This window comes from Octopus bimaculoides, chromosome 25, assembly GCF_046866305.1.
Source record: "Octopus bimaculoides isolate indiv1 chromosome 25, ASM4686630v1, whole genome shotgun sequence".
NCBI lineage: Eukaryota > Metazoa > Mollusca > Cephalopoda > Octopoda > Octopodidae > Octopus > Octopus bimaculoides.
The window spans coordinates 13,174,517-13,192,462 of NC_142952.1; the positions used below are offsets into that span (position 1 = coordinate 13,174,517).

At 36.4% G+C, this 17,946-nt stretch overlaps 1 protein-coding gene across 2 annotated transcripts in view; it reads right to left on the bottom strand.

The window, feature by feature from the left end:
- LOC106871669 (uncharacterized) overlaps nucleotides 1-10,534 on the bottom strand; it is a 218,510-nt gene extending 207,976 nt beyond the window's left edge. Inside the window, exon 1 of one of the 2 annotated variants that reach the window (XM_089342265.1) lies at nucleotides 9,394-10,534. The gene's annotated coding sequence lies outside the window, so the exon portion shown is untranslated. The remainder of the gene's footprint in view (nucleotides 1-9,393) is intronic. The other variant, XM_089342264.1, reaches the window with a different exon arrangement.
- Between the last annotated feature and the right edge of the window lie 7,412 nt (nucleotides 10,535-17,946).

The window sequence follows — 17,946 nt, forward strand, 5'->3', positions numbered from 1 at the left end:
ACAACAATGAAACAGGATAGATTGGCAATCTAGGGATGGTACAAACATTCTTTTGGTTTGTAATCACAAATTGAAAGTGGAAATATTCGACAATGTCCAGGCGGATGCAATGAATAGGCAACTCACCACTCCACTATTTAATTATTTTATTTTATTTTATTTTATCTATTTGTTTATTTATTTTGCTCAAAAATTTATTTGGCTTCCTATGTCTTCAACAAACAAGATAACAATGTTGCAACAAAATAAAAATCAAATTTTTTTATCCCCGCCCCAAACTCTTAAATCTGTTTTTCTTTTCTTTTAACATTTTCCGAAAACATTTTGGGATTCCATGCTTAAAAATGTGGAGATTATAGTTTTTTTTTGTTTTTGTGTTTTAAAAGAATTTCATTGCCAGTTCCTTACGAAAATTATCCACATATACCGAAAGAAAGCCTCAGTGTCTCTAAATGTAGTAAATCCAAGAATACTACACACACACACACACACACACAACGTTTACTCTCAGACGCATAATGTCAACATACATAAACAAACACCTAAATGTTCATATATAAACAATATTCAAAACATGTTCACTGAAGTTTACACAGTTCACCTTCGCACACAAACATTCCAATTAAAACGTACACCCACTACTCACAAACACACAATTTATAAATGTATATATATATACATACATATATATATATATATATATATATATATATATATATATATAGATAGATAGATAGATAGATAGATAGATAGATAGATACACACACACACCTCGATGCAGTCTATTTATTATCAACTCCGTAGAACAAAGAACTACAAACATACATAATACTCTTATTCTTTTACTTGTTTCAATCATCTGACAGCGGCCATGCTGGAGCACCATGTGTGTGTGTGTGTGTGTGTGTGTGTGCGTGCGTGGGTGTGTGTAAGAGAGAGAGGGGGGTGATAGTACATGCCAACACTCCCACAACTATAAACACACGCATTTCCACTTACAAATATATAGGCACATAGCCATGCATACCCATGCGCAAAATTACTAAAGCGTGCGCACGTACAACAATGAAACACACTCACACAAACAAACATACACACACCCTCATAGACTGTTTCGAAATAATTTCCATTGGTTCTTCTCAATGTATCACCTCCAAACTACTCCGCCCATTGCGTTCGGTCTTACTTTCTTCCTGTTACAAAAAGGTTTTGTAGTGCACTAGCATTGTGTACGAGTGTACATACAAGTAGCTGTCGTAATATTACATGCGTACGTACACTTACACACATGCATGTATATTTATATATGTACGTACATATATGTATATATACACACACACACACACACACGCATGCATACATACATATATATATAAATATATGTGTGTACACTTGAGCATGTGCGTGTATAGCGTATTTCGTGTCTTGTAATAGAAACGATGCAATGGGCACTTAAAGAGAAACCAAGTTGAGAGGAATGTGTCTGTTTATATTGAAATAAAACATATAAACTACAAAATACAGACAGCGAAGCAACTAACCAAAGAAACTCTCGTTTATCAAGACCGGTCTACATCGTTGTCTATGCCGCCTGCGTCGGACTGCACAGTGGACGTGTATGCGGTCTTTTACAGCTAATTACTGCACAAATTGTTTTTTTAGCGTACAGAGAATAATGTGAGAGCGTATATATATATATATATATATATATATATATATATATATATATATATATATATATATATATATATATATATATATATATATATGTGTGTGTGTATGGAAATGAGGGTATCTCTCTGTCTTTATTTTGCGTATGTGTGCATCAGATGAGTGGATATATGCGAGGGTTTATGTGAAACGACAGACTTGCATGTGTCTTGTAATGTTAGCATGTACTTATGGTGCATGCATATATATATATATATATATATATATATATATATATATATGTGAACATCTTTCCTTCTATTGTATACTAAGGCGGGGTAAGTATATGTATAAGTACATGTGCAATGTATGTCTATGTGTGCGCACGTGAGTAAACGAAAACTCTCTTTCTCTCTCTCTCCCTCACACACACATATATATATATAATTTTTTACTGGTTTCAGTCACTGGACTGCAACCTTGAGGGGCATTACGTAGAAGAGTTTAATTGTACAAAACCGACACTAGTAGTTATTTTTGACTTTGGTACTTATTGCATCGGTATCTTTTGCCGAACCGCAAGTGTGCGAAGAAGTAAACAAACCAAAACCGGTTGTTGGTGGTTGAGGTGGTGGCGGGAACAAAACCACAGTCACACAAAAACACACACACACACACATATATATATATACATACGTGTGTGTATGTGTGCGTGCATAGTGGTTGGGCATGTTGCACTCATGATCGTGAGATTGTAGTTTCAATTCCCAAACTGACTGCAAAGCGGTTTGTGATCAGCGATGTATATTTGATAGTCTGGTTGATCATGTGATATATATGTGGGTCTGTGTAAATATATATTTATATATATATATACGTGCATACATGTACTGTACACATGTATGTATGTGTGCAATTAGATGGATCTTTATGTTTTGACTTACATATGTGTACACACAGACAAAGAGATAAATATCAACATTTCTATACACGTGTATATTCACTTATTACATGCTGAACTTTTGGAATGTTTTACATATTTCCATGATGCCTTCAATAACTTGTAGATTTCTGTAATTTTTTCAAATTATTTTTTCTTAAATCAGCTTAAATAGTTTTCTTTCTCATGCGGTGTCTTTCCCCCTCTCTCAGATCATAATGTCTGGTCTGTTTGGCTTGCATTTTATTGGAGGATCTTGACAGGACCACTACACTAGTTTTCTTTCATATTATATGTTATTATCCTCTCCACATCACTGTAATTTCTTATATTTTTATCCTCAACATCATCCTTTCAACCAATTACACTGTGTAACATGATTTTTGTCCTTGGATAGCAACTGTTGCTTCCTATTCACTTACCCCTAGAAAGTATGAAAAATGGTTAATATTTCCTTCAAACCTTGCTTTTCTTACATTTATTCAAAACCCAAAGAATCCCTCTCAACACATGACTATAATCCTCCCCACTACTCCTGCTCATGATCAGAGATGCAAATATTGTTAACCATGCTCAAGTAGTTAAAGACAAAATCTCTGGTATTGAGCAGAATATTTGCTATAACAATATTTCTGCTTCAGCAACTCAGTGCTGAATCTATCTGAAATGTAATGGAAAATGTGTCAGTTTCAAAACATTGATGTCCAGGTCACAAAAGCAAAATTTGAAGGGAATAGTAGTGATTTCGTTTGATTTCTAGATAGAAGTAAATAAGAAACAACACTTACTGACCAAAGGCAAAAAAATCTTTTTAAAATTTTGTTGCAAAAAATTTTGTTTGAAGAACAGGAAGGTTAGAATCAGAGCTAAATATAAGGAGCTAACTTAAAGTATCTTGAAGTTCCAACACTGGAAAACAATCAGAAATAATACAAAAAAAGTTTATTTAATAATATGTAACAAGGGAGTGTGTTGAGAATAACAAAAAGAGTAGGATTACGATAAGCTGTGATATGTAGTTCATAGACTGGATGGTAATGGTCTGGTTGAAAAGAGAGTCAGACATAAAAAGAGAGAAAGTGATTGTTATATCAATAGTTATCAAGAGACAAATAGTATATAGATATAGTAACATTTCTTATAGTGAATATTTATATTTGTCGTTTATTATACAATGTTTGGCCATAAAATAGATAAGGTAGAGCCCACTGATGACATTTTCAGATGGCTGTTTATGATGTGGGTGACTTCTTCAATGCTAATTCCACAAAGTCTGCATTGGTTGTTGCATCTGTGTGCTTCACCTGCATCTCTGTCTATTTTGTGCAGCATATATTTTGTTATTTCTTGTTCTTGTAATGCAAAGGCATACCTTTCAAAATGAGAGCTATTATCCCAGTTGCTGGTGCAAGACAGACTATTTTGGCTCACTATACATGCTCCACACACATGCATGCCCTTCTAGCGCTAACCTTTCTACTAATATGTATATAACTTTTCATCTTATGACCTGGCAAAATAGAGTTGTACAGCATCACTGGGGTGATGTATGCCTCGTTATCATCAGTCAAGGGATACTTTCTGAGGAGCTCCTTTCCAACTCTCATGATGTTATCTATCTTATATATCCTGTATCTTTTACTTGTTTCAGTCATTAGACAGCAGCCATGTCCAGTGCAGCAGAGCAGGTTCATCAAACCATCCAGCAATGGCCTGCATAAGGGCAATCCAATCCAGTCCAATATGTATTATATATATATATATATATATATATATATATATATATGTAATGTATATGCATTACATATGCAGTTATTAAAGTATATATTATGTACTTTATCGTGTTTTGTTATACATGTGATCCCTTGGTCTGTGGAATAAAATTGTCTTCATGAGACTGAGCTTGGTGCAAAAAAGGTTTGGGGACTGCTGCCTTAGAAGATAATACGTTCAACCATGCCTAAGTACTTGTAGTATTCCTCATCAGATATGGGAGAAATAGTCACCCCATTGATTGAAGGGTCACTAGATTGGTTTATAGTTATCTTTAGTTTTATAATCATGGAGGAACATTTATCCTGGTCTAACTCCATCCTTATATCCTTGGATAAAGTTGTAACCAGGTCAAGGTTCTTCTTTGCATCATTCATATTCTTGGCATATATTTTCAAAGTATCTTTTAGATCAGTGATTCTCATCCATTTTATTTCTATCTATGGACCCATTGATGATTATTTTATTCTGGTGGATGCCCAGAGCCATTTGATGTTTAAAAACTAGTTTTATACATACTTCTTTCAAAATTCCTATTTTGTTCATCACAAATTCACTTGTGTAGTTTAAACTATGTAAAATATTAGAGAAAGAAACAGCCGTTTCTTGCATATCAGGACAATTACCGCACTCCCATAGGACAATTCCCCCTGATGACAACTAGATCCTAGGACGATTACCTCCCTTGGTTAATTACCCCCTCTGTAATATATTAAGAAGTTTTAAATCAATATCTGTTGCCCTCAGGGGTAATTGTCCTTGTGGGTGTAAATGTCCTAGATTTGTTTCCTGCAATAAATACATCTAAAGCAAAATAATTTCATGGATTCTTAAAATATTACCATGGATTCCAAATTTTACTATTTTGCTTGCATGGATCACTGTTCTAGATTTTCTCATGGAAAAAAGCAAAGGTTTTACTAAAAGTATAAACAGCATTAAAGGACTGTCAGTTTGAAATGTACCCCTGTAATACAGTATCCTACCAGTGACAATGGAACCCATTCCTGTACTTGAACCTGAAGATGATGGTCCAAAGATGAAGTCAAGTTATCTATGGTTTCTTATTTCTTTACTGCCCACAAGGGGGCTACACACAGAGGGGACAAACAAGGACAGACAAACGGATTAAGCCGATTATATCGACTCCAGTGCATAACTGGTACTTATTTAATCGACCCCGAAAGCATGAAAGGCAAAGTTGACCTCGGCGGAATTTGAACTCAGAACGTAATGGCAGACGAAATACCGCTAAGCATTTCACCCGGTGTGCTAACGTTTCTCCCAGTTCACCACCTTAAGTTATCTATGGTTTCTACAACTTTAGCAAGTGTATGAGACTCCATGTCCCATAAGTAAGGAACAGAATCGACTGCTTTCCAGCCACACTGTGACTGGTCCCGTTATGCTTCCACACTTGTGACACCAGTGTTGTTAGTTAAACTTTGTTCATTACATCCCCAAACGCCTTTCTTCCCAGCTGTGGTGATATTATTTCTATAACAATGATCCTGGAGAAACAGGTTCAAACACTTCTTTCTCTATTACCTTTTACCCTAATTTTCAGTCAGATGAATTGACCCCTGTACTTATTTTCTTTGTAAGCCTGGTACTTTTTCTATTGGTCTCTTTTGCCTAACTGCTCAGTTACAGGGATGTAAACACACCAACATTGGTTATCAAACAGTGGTAGAGGACAAACACAAAGACACACACACACATATGTATATATATATATATATATATATATATATATATATATATATATATACACACACACACACACACACACACACACACAACAGATTTCTTTCAGTTTTTGTCAACTAAATCCACTCACAAGGCTTTGATCAACCTGAAGCTATAGTAAAAGACACTTGCCTAAAATGCCACACGTTGGGACTGAACCCAGAACCATGTGGTTGGGGAGCAAATTTTTTACCACACACACATTTTATATATCAGATTGTGATAAGCAACTGGTCACTCCTTTTTCGCCATGTGAGTGGCTTTGTTTTCGAATATCGACTTTGCTTGTGCTAACACCAGTCAGCTTAATGTGTACGACTGTGTGATAAGAAGTTTGCTTCCCAACCACATGGTTCTGAGTTCAGTCCCACTAGATATCACCTTGTGTTGGGCCAAGTGTCTTCTACTATATAACCCTGGGTTGAGCAAAGCCTTCTCAGTGGATTTGGTAGACAGAAACTGAAAGAAGCCTGTTGTTATATGTATAGGTATGTCATTGTTTGTGTATGCGTTCCTTACAGCTACTTGACAACCAGTTTTGCTTTGTTGTCATTCCTGTAACTTTGCGGTTTGGCAAAAGAGACCGACAGGCTTAAAAAATAAGCATTGTGGTCAATTTATTTGAGTAAACTTTTCAAGGTGGGGCCCTATATATCTTTACGCTTTTTACTCTTTTACTTGTTTCAGTCATTTGACTGCGGCCATGCTGGAGCACCACCTTTATAGTGGAGCATATTGACCCCAAGAGTTTATTCTTTGTAAACCTAGTACTTATTCTATCGGTCTCTTTTGCCGAACCGCTACGCTACGGGGACGCAAACACACCAGCATCAGTTGTCAAGCGATGCTGGGGGGGGACAAACATACACACACACACACACACACATATATATATATACGATAGGCTTCTTCCAGTTTCCGTCTACCAAATCCACTCACAAGGCTTTGCTTGGCCTGAGGCTATAGTAGAATACACCGGCCCAAGGTACCACGCAGTGGGACTGAACCAGGGAACATACATACATACATATATATACATATATATTGAGAGCTGGCAGGTAAAGGCCGGTAAGATATCTTTGGAAGAAGGTCACTACTTTTGTACCAGTATTCGACAATCAAGTTTCTCTCTTCCTGGTTTTTCCATATCCTGAAGTTTCTAAACCAGTTTTAGAGGGGTGCCATGATTGATACGGTACGCTTTCCGAGGAGTGCAGGGGCATTGTTTCTTTCGGTTTTTTTTTTTTGTTGTTGTTTTGTTTTTTCTAACACTATTGCATCCTAATCAAACTTCTTTTCCTCACATCAGATTTTTCTCCAGAACGATTCCGTAACCTCTTGACAAGGAACCACCGTGACACTCACTTATCGACTGCCCCCATCGTATCTCAGTAAACTGCCAATTGATTTCTGATTAGATTCCTTCATAATTTTTTTCCCAAGCTACTCTCTTCCGATGCCGGTGTATTTCACTAACAAGCTTTTTAATTCCTGTCTAAGGGTTGTTAATTTAAACTAAAGTGTTCTCTTTTTTTTTTTACACACTCCAAACAGTGTTTCCGTTTTATTTATTTATTTTGTCCACTCTTTGTTCATGGGGAGTGTATTATGTTTTGCATGTTGTAAACAACCTAACACAATTGATTGTTTTCAGTAGGTAAACGATATATATATATATACTTGTTCCTCATTTTCTAAACCCATGATGGCACTTTTAGCTATGTCTCAGTGCGTATATGCATACATACATTGTAATACACATGTATATATGCATCATACATGTATGCATCATACACAACGTGTGAGTATCAGTTTGTGAGTGTGTGTGTGTGTGTGTGTATATATTATGTATATATATATATATATATATTGGTGATATATGCTAAAATGTAAAAAAACTAGATATATACAGTGTTCTCAGTAAATACTTATCTGTGTGTGTAATGTTATTTTTTATACATCGTAGTTTTTAACAATTAAGAATTAAGATATAAACATACAAAGGGCGTACAAATGTTTAAGTCACATATTTACACAAGTTCAGTGATCACAAAAGGAAGTGCAAACATTTACACCTACCTACATACACAGAAACACGCGCAGACATTATGTGTGTGTGTGTGTGTATATACATATGTGTATGTGTGTGTACATGTATATATATATATATATGTATATATACATGTATATATGTATATATATGTGTATATATATACATGTATACATGTATATATATATGTATATATATGTGTATATATATACATGTATACATGTATATATATATACATGTATACATGTATATATATATACATGTATATATATACATGTATACATGTATATATATATACATGTATATATATACATGTATACATGTATATATATATACATGTATATATATACATGTATACATGTATATATATATACATGTATATATATACATGTATACATGTATATATATATACATGTATATATATACATGTATATATATATACATGTATACATGTATATATATATACATGTATATATATATACATGTATACATGTATATATATATACATGTATACATGTATATATATATACATGTATACATGTGTAAATATACATACATGTATACATGTATATATATATACATGTATACATGTATATATATATACATGTATACATATATATATACATGTATACATATATATATATATACATGTATACATATATATATATATATATATACATGTATATATATGCATATGTATATACATGTATGCATATGTATATATATATACATGTATATATGTATATGCATATGTATATATATATATATATATATATATACATGTATATATGTATATGCATGTGTATATATATATATATATATATATACATATATACATGTATATATGTATATGCATGTGTATATATATATATACATGTATATATATATATATATATACATATATATATATATATATATATATATCTTCTATATTATCTGTATGTAAATAAACACAGCCAAACTCATACAAATATATAATACAAACATACATATATACATACATAAATAAATGCCCAGACTGCGTGTGTCTATATATATATATATATATATATATATATATATGTATATATATATATATATATATATATATATATATATTTACGCATTCGTCTTGGGCCGGTAAAAAAAATTGTCAATAGACAGGTTTTTCTTGGAAAGAAAAGCGTGTGTAGAGAGAAAGGTTAAAATCAAGAAAACAAGAATTTATATACAATATTATAACATAACTCACGTGAAGCATTGAGACAGCGTGTAAAAGTTGCCAAACGTCTTCGAGGAAAATAAAAGGTGCTTTTTGCTTTCTTTGTATGTGTGGGTCCAAAATGTCTTGGAGGAGAATCCGTAAAAATAGTGTTTTAGTAAAAGAGAATTGAAATGAAATCGAAGTGAAAATGTAAAGGCTGATATTTCAGCTGTAACCAAACTGTGTGTGTGTGTGTGAGAGAGAGAGAGAGAGAGCGAAAGAGAAAGCGAGAGAAAGAAAGAGAGAGATAAGTGAGTGAGTGAGGAATGAAAGCGTCAAACCGGAGAAGGGACTACATACAGAACTTGTAATGGTAATGGTGGTGGTGGTGGTGGTGCCGGGCGAAGGTAGGTGGGGTGCGATGCAGTGATGATGATGATAGTAACTGTGCGAATGGTAATGGTGATGGTAGTGGTGTTGAAGGCGGTGGAAGTGGTGTTGGTGTTGGGTTTGGTGATGTTGGTGAAGTGGTGGTGATGATGGAAGTAGTGGTGGTGGTGGTGATGAGAGTGGTGGTGGTGGTGTTGATTGGGTTTAATGATAATGGCGGCGGTGGTGGTGATGGTAATGGTGTTAAAGGAACGGTGGTGATGTTGCTGTTAGCGGTGGCGGCGGTGGTGCTGTCGATGGCGGTGCTGAGAGTGTTGATGGTGATGGAGGCGACGGTGTTGATAAAAATACAGCTAATAATTCTAGTGGTGGTGGTTGTAATGGTGGTGGTGGTGGTTGTGGTGGTGATGATAACTGTAGTGGTTAGATGGAAAAGTAAAGTGGTGGCGGCGATTCTAGCGATGATGATGCTTAAAAGAGAATGCTTGTCGTGTCAGTGATAATGGCGGTGGTGTTAGCTGGGTGAAGAGGGTGATGTTGTCATTGTTAATAGTGATGACGTTTAGCAGAGAGGTGTCAATGGTGGTGGTGGTGGTAATGATGACGATGGCGAAGTGAAGAGAATAGCGGAATGGTTTCTCTCCCTGTTTTTCTAACTCGGTCGGTAGTTGTGTGAATTAAAAAGTGCTACTAGCAGGTCGTTGTTGTTGTTGTTGCTTCGCCTTAGGTCAGTTCCGATAAGATGGTCATGTCTGGTACGCTATAGCGTTCCAGACATGACCATCTTGTTTCGTTTTATGTCATTAGATTTTTTATTTTTTATTTTTCAGACTACGTTATCTAATATGCCCTTCTTTTTTCTATAAGATTGTAGGGTGTTGATTTTAAGAGAGATTTGGCTGCTATTTCTAGCAACGTGTTAAGTGACACCGTAAAGGTTGTCCACGTTGGCTCGTGTTGTGGTTGTTGTTGATAGTGATGGTAATGCTTATGATTAGCGTTGATGGCACTGTGGAATGGTATTTCTGTCTCCCCCTCTCTTTCCTTCTCTCTCTCTCTCTCTATGCCAGTCGGTCGCCGAATGGGATGAGAAGTGGCAAGTTGTTTTGGTAGTGGTGTTGATAGTAGCAATGATGTTGTTATTGTTATTTCGCCCTAGGTCAACTCTAACTAAGCAGTCCTATGATCAAACGCAACGCATATAAGATTGCCTTATTCAATGTCCTCTCCTTTTCAAGACGGTACGATGTACTTTGGGTGAGATTTGGCTACTATTTCCAGCATTTAGTGTGACTATGTAAAAAGGCTTCCTCGCTGACTCTACACTAATTTACTGCATATTGGTGACTGTAGCAGTGATGTTAGTAAATGTTATCGTGGTCGAGCAGACACATATAATCAGAAGCATTCTACCCATGACCATCCCGTCTTATTACACATAGTTTATCGTAGACTATGTTATTCAATGTCCTTTCTTCTTGCAGGTTTAATTTGAGAGATTTGATGGGGTTTTTTTCTTTTTCTAGCAAGTTAAATGACTACATTAAAGGCTCTCACATTTGGCTGGGCTTGTGTATGGATGTTGGTTTATGTTAGTTTATGTTTGTAGTGTTGGTGGATGTTTCTGGCAGCAGAGATGGTAGAATTACTTATGGAAGGAGAATGGTTTATATAGGATTACTCCTGTCTTCTTTTCTCTCATTTTTTTTTTCTGTCTTAGTCTTTCTGTATGTCGGTGACTAGAGTTGCGAACAAAGTCGTTCCTATTTAACCCCAGGTCGACCCTGATCGAGGAGACTTATCATCAGACGCATTCTGAATGGTCTTTTAAGTGAAAAATAAAACTACATTATAAAATATGGAATCTTGTTAAATTTCTTTCAACCATTTCAAATTTTCACCAGATTATTTTTTTAAAAATGTAGTTTTGCATGCTGATTACGAAAATCGTATTCATTTTATTTTTAAAAATTAATAATACAAAAAAGTTACATGAATGTAGAAAATGAAAAAAAAATTAGTGAATTTCAAATGGTTGATAGAAATTTAACACGATCCCGTCTTTTATTTAAATGGTTGGGGTGTAATTTTGAAGGAAATTTAGTTGCTATTTCTCGCAAGTCAAGCAACGGTTACAAGAGGCGTCCTCGTTGGTTTGTTGATACTTGTGTTGTGCATGTGGTTGGTGGTGGTGGTGGTGACGGTTGGAGTAATCATGATGGAACAATATTACGGTTTCTGTAACTTCTTTCTCCCTTCCTCCGACTCCTCTAAAAGTGGTGGAGTGGGTTCTAATGCTAAGACAGTTTTGCACTATTAGAAAGCAGGCGGCATCGCCGTAAGGTGTTTTGTGCTGGGTCAGAAGGATAGTGAGGGGTGACCGAATGATAGAACTGCGAAAGAGGGTCTGTCTGTCAGTCGGGTCAGCGAGAAAAGACAGTTGGCGGTAGCAGCAGTGATGGTAAATAAAACAATGAAACTTTGGCATGGTCTGTTGGTGGTTGGTCGGTGGGATAGACCGGTAGAAGTATGTTCTAGGTAAAGGTTTGCCACTTTGGCAAAGACCCCATCCCATTTAGTAGTAAAACGAATGATACTCTATCCCGACTACTATAAGTAAAAGGACACCAATTCATTCATTCTCTCTATCTTCTCTTTAAACGTATGTACTTTCGTTTACTCTTTCTTTCTTTCTAGCTTTCTTTCCCTTCCATCCTCTTTTTTCGAAGTAAATACTTTCTTTCCATCTCTTTTTTCTCTCGTTTATTCGTTCTTCTCTCTCTCTCTCTCTCCTTTCAGTCTGTCTTTTTTTTTTTTTTTTTGCTCCTACCGTCTTCTTTCACTAATTTTTTCTTTTGTCTTTTCCCCCCAACAATCTCTCCTTTTATTTTTTTCCCCCCCTCTCTTTGTCTTCCTAATCATTTTCCTCTGCTGCATTCGTTTGAAATAGCAGTCAAGTCTTCCTTATATCAACCCCAACCGTCTTGAAAAAGGAAGAACTACTCAGATAATGTAGACCATAGATTTGATTGATCAAGGCTGGTCTGCAACAACAACAAAAAAAACACATCATCTTTGTTAACCTCGATACTATGTTGATTTTATCTATTTGTGTTATTTCCCTTATTTAAGCGGTTTTATGTAATCCCACACCGTGTCGTCATGGATCATTTTCGATGTTTTTGTCAACCCTTCTAGTTCAAAAAGAAAATATTACCATTAACTCGACAAAATGCTCATCGGCATGAGTTCAAAACACGCCGAGGTCAACTTTGCCTTTCGTTCGTTCGCAGTCGATAAAATAAAGTACCAGTCTGGAGTCAATATTCTCGACTAAATTGTTCCCGCTAAAACTGCTGGTCTTGTGTCACAAGTTGAAACAATTATTGTTATTAACAGAAATCATTATCTTGAGAGTTCATATTCCACTTTGCCTCTCCATACTTTTGGGCGGATAAAATATTTTAACGATCAAGTACTAAGATCGATTTCATCGATTATACCACCCTCCCCCACAATCTGTAGAACTGTGCCAATATTAGAAATAATAATAATCATTATTATCACTATTTTTAATTATTACTTAAGGTGGCGAATTGGGAGAAACGTTAGCACGCCGGGCAAAATGCTTGGCGGTATTTCGTCTGCTGGTACGTTCTGAGTTCAAATTCAGCCGAGGTCGACTTTGCCTTTCATCCTTTCGGGGTCGATAAATTAAGTATCAGTTACGCACTGGAGTCGATAAATTAAGTACCAGTTTGTCCCCTCTATGTTTAGCCCCCTGTGGGCAATAAAGAAATAACAATTGTTAACATGCTGGACGAAATGCTTAGGGCTATTTCTCCTGTCACTAAATTCTGAGTTCAAACCCTGCTGAGGTCGACTTGGCCTTTCATCCTTTCATGGTCAATAAATTAAGTATCAGTGAAACACTGGGGGTCAATGTAATTGACTAGTCCCTTCTGCCAAAATTTAAGGCCTTGTACCTTTAGTAGAAAGGATTATTATTATTATTATTTATGGTGGTGAGCTGGCAGAATCGTTAGCACGCCAGGCAAAATGCTTAATGACATTTTACCTGTCTTTACATTCTGAGTTCAAATTTCGCTGAGGTTGACTTCTCATCCTTTTGGGGTTGATAAATTAAGTGCTTGTGAAACATTGGAGTTGATGTAATTGACTAGTCCCCTGCCCCCAAATTATTGGCCTCGTACCAATATTTGAAACCATTATTATTGTAAGGTGGTGAACTGGCAGAATCTTTAGAACGTTGGGTGAAAGGCTTAGCGGCATTTCGACCGTCTACATTCTGAGTTCAAATACTGCCGAGGTCAACTTTGCCTTTCATCCTTTCAGGGTCAATGAAATAAGTATCAGTTATACACTGGGGTTGATGTAATCTACTTAATCCCCTCCCCCAATCTGCCCTTGCAGCAAAAATTTGAAACAATATATTATTATTGTTGAGTTCAAATTTCACTGAAATCGACTTTGCCCTTCATCCTTTTGGGGTCAATAAAATAAGTACCAGTTGAACACTGGGGTTGATGTAATCGACTAGACCCCTCTCCTAAAATTACTGCCCTTGTGGCAAAATTTGGAACCATTATTACTATTATTGTTATTTGAAAATTTACTTTGTATTATTTATTTAATGTCTATTGTATTCTGCGTTCAATTCCCACCAAAATCAACTCTGTGTTTCACCCTTTTAAAGTTAACAAAACAGTGAACCAGTCAAGTACTTGGGGTGATTTAATCACTGCCCACACAAAAATTTCTAGCCTTATATACTCTTTTACTCTTTTATTTGTTTCAGTCATTTGACTGCGGCCATACTGGAGCACCGCCTTTAGTCAAGCAAATCGACCCCGGGACTTATTCTTTGTAAGCCTAGTACTTATTCTATCAGTCTATTTTGCCGAACCGCTAAGTGACGGGGACTTAAACACACCAGCATCGGTTGTCAAGCAATGCTAGGGGGACAAACACACATACATATACATATATATATATATATATACGACGGGCTTCTTTCAGTTTCCGTCTACCAAATCCTCTCACAAGGCTTTGGTCGGCCCGAGGCTATAGTAGAAGACACTTGCCCAAGGTGCCACGCAGTGGGACTGAACCCGGAACCATGTGGTTGGTAAGCAAGCTACTTACCACATATCCACTCCTGCGCCTATCTCTGTAAAAAAAAAAAATCAACATTATTCCTCATGTTAGTTTAGTTTTGTTCTTTTAATAATATTTCGTTTATTAAAAACTGATCTAATTGATCAAAATGCTGTTTTTGCAGCTAATAATGCATTCTGCTGCTGCTGCTGCTTTGAAACCCATTGACTGCAGTATCCCGATTCAGTTGGGACCAGATCATGTGAAAAAATTGTACCCTATAAACGGCTGCACATTGAAATAGAGAATAAAAGTCGATATTTTTTATGTGAAGAATTCTTTCCTACACATTTGTTCTTTTTTTATTCATACATATTTTTCATTAATTTATCTATTTATTCAAATATACACTCACACACAAAACACACACGCACACACATTCAAATAAATGCATATATACAATGCATATTGTACATATAATGTACACTAACATAATTACTAATTTACTCATTCATTGGTCTCAGTTAGTCATTGGAATGTGGTCATGCTGGAGCATTGCTTTGAAAGGATTTTTGATTTGATATATCAAATTCCAGTATATATTTTGGTCTGGTACTTATGTTATAGATTTTTGTTTGTCAAACTTGTAAGTTATGAGACAAAAATCAGACAGGTTTTGTTTTGGCCTGTGTAAATGAGAACACAAACATGACACACACATATACACACATATGCACATATACACACACATCCATCCATTCAAACATACATACACACATGATGGCCATCCACTCGTGACCGAGGAAGACCATTACCGACCTTCGGGAACAATGTGTGCTCTAGGACTAACATATTTTGCATTTGTGGCTCCGTTGGTGGCTAATGAGCCCACATATGTACATACATAGATGCATACATACCTATGTGGCGATGGCTGTTTACTCGTTAGGCAAGCATGACCATTGCTGACAGATAAGTGTCAGCTATACCCATGCAATGGTTTTCAGTTGAGTATGGCTTACACAACCCCACAATGACTCTCACCAGCACCAAGAAGCCCAGAGACAAGCAAAGTGCAAGATATCTGGCTCAGAAGAGCAGCTGGTTTTATAAACGAGTTAGCCTTCTCCTGGAGAGATGCCTTGGCAAAGACCAGGGGTCCCTCCCTCCCAGTGGCCTTACTGCACCCCTCAGACACCAACCTAAGTATTTCTATCTTCTGTCATTCATATGTTAGTTAACCCATTGCTGAGACCCTGACAGGTGCTACTACTCCAGGTCTGAGTAGAAATGGGAATAGTGGTGGTTAACAGGTGGTTCCACACTCCTCTGAACCTTGGAAATCCTGAACCAAATTCCCGCTACTGGATGCAGTTTAAAGTCATACCCAGAACATACATACATACACACTTACATACAAGTGAAAGAAGATATCTATGGAATACTGATTAGGAGTTTGCAAATCCAGTTCTCAAAATACTCAATCAGCTTCATACCTATAATTATTGAAGCAACAGGATACACACCAACCTGTCTGGTGCAAAGTATGGTTGAACTGAGAATGCAAATCCTTAATTCATATGCTGCAAATGACCATGATATCTGGGACTATAAAAATCTGTGAGACTTTCTTAAGATTTAAAGGATGATGGTTAAATCAAAGTACTTTCCTTCATAAACTTGCTACCAAGTAGGCGGCCGGTCAAAGTTTACTCTAAATTAGAAAGAGAAAGGGTAGACATACATATATTCGCTCCAGAGCAGTGGAAAATTGTCAGTGTTGTTCACCTGTTCAAAAAAGGTGATCACACATCACCTGTCAACTACCGTCCAGTCAGTCTGGAAGATGTCGAAGGGAGTGGGAAGGAGGAGGCACCTCCAATGGACTCCCATGGTTCTGTGAAACCATTCATCGATGGTGCCTTGTTTGAGTACTGCTGTGGTTATCTTGGAGTAGAGGTGTTGCTTGAATAGCATGGGTCACCTGCTATACCATCTTTTGTTTTTTATCTTTTACTTGTTTCGGTCATGAGACCGTGGCCATGCTGGGGCACCACCTTAAAAAACTTTTAGTCTAATGAATCAACCCTAGTACTTATTTTTTTTAAAACCTGTTACTTATTCTATCGGTCTCTTTTATGCTGAACTGCTAAGTTGCAGGGATGTAAACAAACCAAAATCGGTTGTCAAGTGGTAGTGAGGGATACACACACACACACACACACACACACACACAATGGGCTTCTTTCAGTTTTTGTCAACCAAATTCACTTGCAAGGTTTTGGTTGGCCCAAGGCTATAGTTAAAAACACTCACACACGGTGCCATGCAGTGGAACTGAACCTGGAACTATGCGGTTGGAAAGCAATTACATGCCTGCACCATATTGATTTCTTTTATTATGGTCCCTAGAATAGCATGCCAGGCTTTACCATACATCCATACACACACATATATACAACCATACATACATACACACATACATACACCCATATACACTGGCACTCTGTTAATTATGATGACGAGGGTTCCAGCTGATCAACAGAATAGCCAGCTCGTTAAATTATCACGCAAGTTACTGAGCACTCCACAGACACACCCTTGACATAGTTCTCGGGGAGATTCAGTGTAACATAGAAAGTGACAAAACTGGCCCCTTCGAATTAATTACAGGTACAACTCATTTTTGCCAGCTGAGTGGAATGGAGCAACATGAAATAAAGTGTCTTGCTCAAGGACACTACATGTCACTGGGAATTGAACTCACGACCTTACGATTGTAAGCCAAATACCCTAACCACTTAGCCTTCACTTGACAAATACACACATACATATATACACACATATATACTCATATATGCATGCACACACGCACACACATACATATATATGTATGTATAATGTTCACATATGTGTCCCACTTGTTGAGTGGTTTATGACGAGCATTTGGTCTACAGCAGAGACACAGTTCAATTTCCATCCATGAGTCTGTTTACTTTCTTTTCCTGTCTAACAGGTATATTTACCTGACATTTTATGAACTGTTATTATTTATTCTATTTATTTATAACTTTGTTTGTATTTGAGCTTCAT